Genomic DNA, 9,351 nt, shown 5'->3' with positions numbered 1-9,351 from the left:
GCCTCCCAAAGTGCTGGGATTACAGGCGTGAGCCACCGCGCCCAGCCGAGAGGACACAGTTCTACCCCTAATTGTGTGTGTGTGTGTTTGTGTGTGTGTGGTCAGGGTTAGGGATGTTACATTATAGAACAGAAGGGTAAAACATTTTGAACTGCATACTCAGCCATCCCAGTTTGCAAAAGTCCTCAGCCTTGCTGTCCTCTGAGGGCATGTCCTCTGTCACGCCTTCCCCACTGTAACCAGCCTCCTGCTGTAATCAGGGGACGGGAGCAGGTTGCAGGCGTCCCAAAGATGCTCACTGTTCTCGATTGGATGTGTTTTCCCAGGTCCTTGCGCCTCACTTACCCAAGAATGGGAGAGGGCCCTGGTGGCGCAGTGATATTGTTTAAGTAAATATCGGACCCAAAGAGCTTTGCAGAAAAGTGATTTATTAGGCAGAGAAAGAGAGATAGAGAGAAAGAGAAGAGCGAGCTTCCACGCTCTCGTGGGATGGAGTCCAGAGATGGGAGTCTGCACAGGTAAAAAGGTGGGGGACTCCCACGCTGCCGTGGGAGGGGATCCCAGAGAGGGCAATCCATATAGGTAAGGGAGTAGGGGGATTTTAACCCAGGAGTTACTCCCCTCACATTCGAGTTTTCCTCCAGCTTCTGGTAGTTCCAGCTTTTGACCCCCAATCCCCAGCAGCAGAGATAGGGTTCCTAGGTCCCCAGTGAGAAGAGCTTTTCCAAACTTCCTCTGGAGTAATTAATCTTCAACTCTGATGCTGGATTGGCTGTCTGGCTTACAATAGAGTCCCTCCTTCCAAGGATTTGGGGGTCTTTTTAAACAAAGGAAGCTTACCTGGGCTGTCTACCTTCCTGAGCACAGGAAAGTTAGACAAAGAACTCCAGGCTTCCAGATAGGGGGGCATATAGAGGTATGGCACTGGGAAGTTCTTGCCTTTAAAACCATGCCCCTTGTAAACCTGGAAAGAGAAGTTAACATAATCCCTCACTGCCATGTGGCAGGACCCCTTCTGACCTTCCTGTTGGGTCTCTCCCTGCTTCCTCCTAGTTCATTCAGCTCTAATTCCAAAAATCACTGTACGTTTCTGATATAAAACAGTTTCACTATTTTCCTCCCCAGGCCTACCATCCAGGTCTGGCCTAGAGGGCCATCTTAATAACTAAAAAGTCTACTAGAGATGTTTCTAACAAAGACAATTCTCTCACTGAGGAGAAATTCTGTGGTCAGCTCTGACAGTAACACTTTTTTTTTCTTTCCTTTCATCAGTTAAATAAAATGAAATTATTTATTAGCCTAAATGTTTTATGCACTAGTTTCTGTTATTTCTGGATACATTTAAAAAACAATGCCTACAAGTGCAGTGGGTCACACCTGTAATCCCAGCACTTTGGGAGGCCGAGGTGGGTGGAACACGAGATCAAGAGATTGAGACCATCCTGGCTAACACCATGAAACCCCATCTCTACTAAAAGTAAAAAAAAATTAGCTGAACATGGTGATGTGTGCATGTAGTTCCACTAATCAGGAGGCTGAAGTAGGATAATGGCTTGAACCCAGGAGGCGGAGGTTGCAGTGAGCCAAGATCGCACCACTGCACTCCAGCCTGGTGACAGAGTGAGACTCTGTCTCAAAAAAAGCCAGACGCTGTGGATCACCCCTGTAATTCCAGCATTTTGAGAGGCCGAGGCGGGTGGATCACGAGGTCAGAAGTTTAAGACTCAGCCTGGCCAAGACGGTGAAACCCTGTCTCTACTAAAAATACAGAAATTAGCCAAGTGTGGTGGTAGGTGCCTGTAATCCCAGCTACTTGGGAGACTGAGGCAGAGAACTGCTTGAACCCAGGAGGCGGAGGTTGCAGCCACTGCACTCCAGCCTGGTTGACAGAGTGAGATTCTGTCTAAAAAAAAAAAAAAAAAAATGTCTCCTGTACAAAATCAGAGAAAAATAGAAATGACAGTGAGGACAGACTGTGCCTCATGGGCCAGGGATATACAGCTTACAGCTAGTGCTCGACTTATGACCACGATTGGGACCGGCAATCTCCTTCTACTGGAAACATACTAAAAAATATGGTAACTCTTTCCTGTCAGGCAAGGTCATGGTTTCGTAGCCTTTCTCTACAGAGTTGACTCAGGCCCTCATTATGAGTTCATTAGAGCTGATACAAGAGATTAAGCCAATTTGCCACCACCGTTCTAGACATTCTGTGGAGGAAATTTTATGCTTCTGGTGATGACTTCTATTTCTGTTCATTAACAGTTGCCAGTTTTTGGAAGTGAGTGCAGGGTAGACAATGTGATTTCTGTGTTAGTCAGAACAGGCTGGGTTATGCTATGGTAACAAATGATGCCCAAATCTTGGTAGCTGACATGAATAAAGGTTGATTTCTTGCTCATAACACCTGTCCTTTCAGGATCATCTGAAGCTCAGCTCTGCATCCCCTTCATTCAGGGACTCAGAGCAGCCTCTACCTGGAATATTGCTGCTTTTACATGTAGCGGAGGGAGAGAGGACATGGGCAAACCATAAGCTGGCTCTTAAGGCTTCTGCTTTAAGTGAGTCAAGTCAATTCCACTCACATTTCATTGGCTAAGTCTAGTGTCAATGAGGAGAGGAATTATTAATTCTCCCTCAGAGAGGGGCAGCAACAGCATTAAAATAGTTTATGTCAGGTACCTGATTTTTGTTATTGATCTTAAATGTCTGAGAAATGAAGTGAAAGAAAATGGAGCCCTTTTATATTTATTAATTTTAATGGCTCTTTACTCTTCTTACTATATACGGTAGAATTCTTATGAGGCTTCAGGAATAGAAATACATATTTGATGGGATTGACATCAGAGCCTTTATTATTCAATGCCTTTTCTGCAGCAGGAATGTAACTAGTTTTAAGAGAAGGCTACTTAATGGTCAAAATAGGTGTATTAATGAAAGACTAAGATAATCATGGTTAAATCCCAACTCTAACCATTTTGCTATTGGTTTATCTTCATAGCAAAACCTAATATATGTTGTTCTCTTTTACATGCTTTTGATAGGGAAATAATCTTTTCATATCAAAATACATTAAGACAGATATTAAAAGGCCAGGATGGTGGCTCACGCCTGCAATCCCAACACTCTGGGAGGCCTTGGCAGACAGATCACTTGATGTCAGGAGTTTGAGACTAGCCTGGGCAACATGGCAAAACCCCATCTCTACTAAAAATACAAAAAATGCCAGGTGTGGTGGCTCGTAATCCAAGCACTTTGGAGGCCAAGGCGGGCAGATCACCTGAGGCTGGGAGTTCAAGACCAGCCTGACCAACATGGTGAAACCCTGTCTTTAAAAAAAAAAAAATGCGAAAAATTAGCTGGGCATGGTGGTGTATGCCTGTAATACCAGTTACCCGGGAGGCTGAGACAGGAGAATCACTTGAACTCGGGAAGTGGAGGTTCCCGTAAGCCAAGATTACGCCACTGCACTCCACCCTGGGTTAAAGAGCAAGACTCTGTCTCAAACAAAACAAAACAAAACAAAAACAAAAAAAACCCAGATATTTAAAAATGATCACTTGCTGTTTCATTCCATTAATGTTCGAGTTTCTGCAGGTTATATACAAAGTAGAAGGTTGCTGAAGTGTGTTTGGAAGAACATTAGTTTAGAAGACAGCTGATAGATATTGAAATAAAAGAATTTTAGTACTTCAAAGCTTCAGGGAATATTTGGTTAAATACAGTAAACAGGATTCTTTGATTCAAGATATATCAGAACTTTCATAATGCATCATTAGTCATAAGCCCTTTGTCAGGCAATGTTCTGCAGAAAACACTTTGGGAAATGCTGACACAGTTTTTAATCTGTGTGTGGTGGGGATCTCCATCTCACTTCATTTTTAATTATTTTCAATTTTAGTTTTTGGTTTTTTGTTTTTGTTTTTAGAGACGGGACCTCGCTATGTCGCCCAGACTGGAGTGCAGCAGCTATTCACAGGCGTGATCCCACTGATCATCACAGGAGTTTTGACTGGCTCCGTTTCCGACCTGGGCCGGTTCACTCCTCCGGAGGCAACCTGGTGGTCCCCCGCTCCCGGGAGGTCACCATATTGATGCCAGATTAGTGCGGACACCTGATTGGCATAGTGCACTACAGTCCAGAACTCCTGGGCTCAAGCGATCCTCCCACCTCAGCCTCCTGAGTAGCTGGGACTACAGGCAATGCACCACCACACTCACCTTACATTTTAGTTTCTTGTTCCTTTTTTTGAAACAGGATCTGGCCCTGTTGCCCAGGCTTGGATGCAGCGGTGCAATCGTAGCTTACTGCAGCTGTTGGGAACCAGCCCGACCCTGTGTGTGGGGGCCCCATGTCCCTGCGGTGCTAAGGGAGTGAGAAAAGGAAATAAACACAAGGACACAATAGTACAAGTTCACGGCATGGGTCCAGGGGGTGAACTGCCTTGACTGAGCTCTGGGCTCTGTGTGCTTTTATTAGGTATACACTTGTTGACTGAGGGTGGGAGAGCAGGGAGGGATGATTAGGGGAGGCCTTGAAACTATTGGGAGAGGCCTTGAGACCAATGTGGGCAAGATAGCCAAGGGGGAGAGGTGTGGTCTGCAGTATTCAGTAGCAGACGGGATTCTTATGCAAACCCAGAACACAGAATTCTGCCACCAGTTACTACCAAGGTGCATTAGCATCAGAAGCATAGCAGGTAAGGTGCTACCAGATCTGACCACACCCAATGTATCACAGGGCTTTTATCTCCCAAGCCTTGTGGACACAGAGTAATCAAGATTACTCCATGTTCTGAGAACCTAGGCCGAGCCTGTGGCATTCCGGTAATCTCTGCCTTGCAAGGCTTTTCCTCCTTGTAAGCTCGCATCTGCAAGGCCTTCCTGGATGTTGTGAGCAGAGGTCTCCTCCCTTCTCAGAGATCTTACACAAGTCCTCTTTACGAGACCCTCATGCAGCCTCCATGTTGAGAAGGCATTCGTGGGACCAAAGCAGTATGTCCTGCCCTGCAGCCACCCCGCGGTGTTCCACGGTTTCACAGTGCTCTCAGATGGTCCTTACCTGGGCCTCCTGTTGCTGCTTGATTTCTATTTTACTGCACCAGTATTTGATATAGCTTAGTTCAGGGTATAAACTTCAGTGTACAGTAAGCAAAGCAAGCTTAAAATTATTTAACTAGAAATAACATAGGTCTGCCCCGGCCATCTTGACCCACATGTAGCCTCGACCTCCTGGGTTCAAGCTATTCACCTGCCTCAGTATCCCAAGCAGCTGGGATTACAGGCACATACCACTATGCCTGGCTAATTTTTTTATTTTTTAGTAGAGACAGGACCTCCTTATGTTGCCGAGGCTGTTCTGGAGCTTCTTGAACTCAAGCAAGCCTCCTGCCTCGTCTTCCCAAAGTGCTTGAATTACAGGCATGAACCTCTACGCCCGCCCTCCATTTCACTTAAGCCTTCCAAACCCATGGCCGTTTTAAGCGCCGCCATCACCCAACATGCCCTGAGTCACCAGTTCAAGCTTTCCCTTTCTGGCCACAGCCTCTTGTCCTGCTGTAGCAGGGGTGGCCACGGGAAACAGATCTCTCGGACACCGAATATTGGAGGAAAGAGTTTATTTGGCCGGGAGCCAGGTGGCATATTTGCCTAATGTCCAAGCTCGCCTAACAAAGGGAGGTTCTTTCTTTATAAAGGCTTATATGGTTTATAGCTTAACATATGAAACGAGTCTCTGTTTACAGTCTTAGGAATTACCTATGAAAAGGGTTTCAGTTTACCAGTTTTAGGAATTACCTATGAAAAGGGCTTTGGTTTACAGTCTTAGGAATGAAAAGGGGAAGTTTGCAGTCTTAGGAATGAAAAAAGGGAAGTTGATCTGAGATGCCTGGGTCTCCCTCTTCACTGCCAGCCTGCTTTTAATCAGTTCCAGTACAACCACTTTTCAACCTCATTGGAACACCAATCCTTTCGGACTTCTGTTTACTTCTAATCAATAGTCAGTCTGTCCTGTGCTCTCTTGATTTCCTGCTTATCACCTCAGACTGCATGATAGTCATTTTAGTAACATACTTGGCCAGCAATCTAAATCCCCCCTTTTTTTTTCCATATAAAAAGAAGTTTGTTTAGATGTTAGAATCATCTAGTGATTGAACAAGATGGGACGTGAACCCACCCAGGCCCAGGGCTGGGCCGCAGAGCAGCTGCTGTTGACATCCGAGTGGATTTCACATGCAACAGGGAGGAGTCATGTGCTCACTGGCCATTGTGCTTCCAAACGTTTTTCCAACAGATGGCTCTGACTGCAGTTTTCAGACGTGCTCTGGCCTCCAGGGACTGGGAGGGGTGGGGGGTCCTCTATATAAAAAGTGCTGTCCCGGGACCTTCCTGATGGACACCCTGGGACATCTGAGTGATTCCTGGGAAGGGCAGCTTGGCCTTCCTCAGGCTACCACCGCAGCCACTGCTGGACATTCTCACCAGCAATCAACCAAAAAGCAGCAGAGTTTCTGTGAACCTGGCTGTGATGATAACCAAATGTTGGCCGGGCGTGGTGGCTCACGCCTGTAATCCAAGCACTTTGGAGGCCAAGGAGGGCGGATCACCTGAGGTTGGGAGTTCAAGATCAGCCTGACCAACATGGTGAAACCCCATCTTAAAATAAATAAANATTTTTGTATTTTTAGTAGAGACGGGGTTTCACCATGTTGGCCAGGATTTTCTCGATCTCTTGACCTCCTGATCCATCTGACTCGGCCTCCCAAAGTGCTGGGATTACAGGTGTGAGCCACTGCGCCTGGAGGGATTATAATTATGTATAGAAAGGTTGACACTGGGCAGTGAAGGGGTGGAATATAAGAATAATAGTAATAATTACTTTTATGTCTACTAATAAGTGTTTATTGAGCCCTTACTCTGTGCTTTACGTGAATTAACTCATTTAAACCTCAAGAGAGCACTATGAGAGTGGTACTATTATCCAATTTCCAATGAAACTAAAGCTTCTATGGCCATAGTTACAGAGCATTTTCCTAGAGTCAGTGAGTGTATAGGGCCCATGCTCTTAATCTCTCTAAATTACATTGTCTTATTTTACTGTAGAAGAGATAAGTTATTCTTTTAGGTGACCTAGCATCTAAATCTTGTTTGAAAACTTCTCCTCCACATGATTTGGGTAGGAGACAGGTTCCACCTGCCACTACAAAAGCTGAAAGTGAAGATACTCATTTCCCAGATTCCTTTGCACCTGGGGTGGGGGCCTGTAATTTAGGCCCAGCAATGAGGCCCCACTCTCTGGTGGTCACTGCAGCAAGATCAAGTTTCAGGAGTACCAGCGGCAGCAGTGACCATGGTGGCTTCCAGCATCCAGTGCTGGATGTCAGAAGAGTGTAGTAACTATTAGAATTAATCAGCAAAATATTTGGTGAATTCATTGGTTAACTATTTAGCCACTTTAAAGTAATCTGGGGAGGCTGGGCCTGGTGGCTCATGAGTGTAATCCCAGCACTTTGGGAGGCCAAGGCGTGTAGAACACTTATGTCTAGGAGTTTTAGGCCAGCCTTGGCAACATGACAAAACCCTGTCTCTACAAAAAAAAAATACAAAAATTAGCTGGGCATGGTAGTGTGCACCTGTAGTCCCAGGTACTCAGGAAGCTAAGGCAGGAGGATTGCTTGAACCTGGAAGGCTGAGGCTGTAGTGAGCTTGCCACTGCACTCCAGCCTGGGCGGCAGAGTGAGACTCTGTCCAAAAAAACAAAATGTACAGCTCAATGAAGTTTTACCTATTTATGCACCTCATGTAGCTACCACCCAGATCAAGATATAGAGACTTTCCAGGAACAAAAGGTAGAATATTCTCAATGCTTGAGAATTTGTTATTTTCACTTAACAATACATCTTGAGGATCATTCCCTAGCGTATATTGAGACTTTCTTCACCTCTTTTCAACTGTGCAGTGCTTCATTACATAGCTGTACCATCACTGATCAATATTCTGCTGATGTACGTTTAGATTGATTCCAGTCTTTCATTATTACAACTAGTGCTTCAATGAACAGCTTTGTGCAGATGTCGTTTTGTATTTCTGCCCATGTATGTTTAGTACAGATTCTTAGAAATAGAATTACTGGGCCAAAGATTAAACACATTTATAATTTGGCTAGATATTGTCAGATTTCTCCCCTAGAGACTGTAACATTTTACATTCCCACCAGCATTATATGAGAGTACCTGTTCCCCATAGACTTGCAAATAACATAAGCTGATAAACTCCTGAGTTTCATATGCATGCCTTTTTATTTCTCTTTTCTTACGGCTTAATTGAGATGTGATTGACATACAATAAACTGTCACAAGTTGATTAGTTTTACCATTTGTGTACAACCATGAAACCATCACTAAAGTTGAGATATTGAATATATCCATCTCCCCTAGAAGTGTCCTTACACTCCTCATCATCTATCCATCCCATCTCTAAGCCTAAGACTTCCCTCAAATTTTGTATTTCCTGTACCCTTTATCAAGGTGTTAGGGAATATGCCTCCCATCATGAGAGTGTAAATTAAGGAAGAAGAAAACACCATAGTGAACCCAGGAGAGAAGAAAGGTAATCCTCAGCATGAAAGTGGAGGGAAATCACAGGCTGATGACCTGTTATGATCTAGGCTGCTGGCGCCAGCCTGGAGGACGAGAATGACATCAATACAAGGCTAGTGTCTAGAGTTTTGAGTGGAAATTCAGAAACTTTAGAGAATTTGTGATTGAAAACCAAGCAAAAGAAAATAAAAGATAATTTAAAAAGAAAGAAGAAATAATCATGATAAGCCAGGTGACTCACATTGTCACCGTAATGTAACTATTGAAATTGATTTAACCAAGATTTCGATGTGATTTAGAAGAGTGGCTGAATGGGAGGGCTGGTGCATGTGGCAGAAGCAAGAGGAGGCCAAATCCTAATCTCTCCACAGGAGAGGCTGAAGGACAGCACTTACAACTGAAAGATAAAAAAGAAGCAATGGGCTGGGCGTGGTGGCTCATGCCTGTAATGCTACCACTTTAGGAGGCTGAGGTGGGCGGATCACTTGAGGCGAGAAGTTCAAGACTAGCCTGACCAACATGGTGAAACCCCATCTCTACTAAAAATACAGAAATTAGCCAGGTGTGGTGGTGAATGACTGTAATCCCAGCTGGTCTGGAGGCTGAGGTACGAGAATTGCTTGAACCCAAACCCAGGAGGCTGAGGTTGCAGTGAGCCGAGATCACACCACTGTACTCCAGTCAGTCTGGGTGACAGAGTATCATACTGTCTAAAAAAGAAAAAAAAGAAGCAGCAGCAATAGAAGCATATTCT

The sequence above is a fragment of the Cebus imitator genome, unplaced genomic scaffold, assembly GCF_001604975.1.
Source record: "Cebus imitator isolate Cc_AM_T3 unplaced genomic scaffold, Cebus_imitator-1.0 Scaffold560, whole genome shotgun sequence".
Classification (NCBI taxonomy): Eukaryota; Metazoa; Chordata; class Mammalia; order Primates; family Cebidae; genus Cebus; species Cebus imitator.
Note: the sequence above shows the minus strand (reverse complement) of the source record.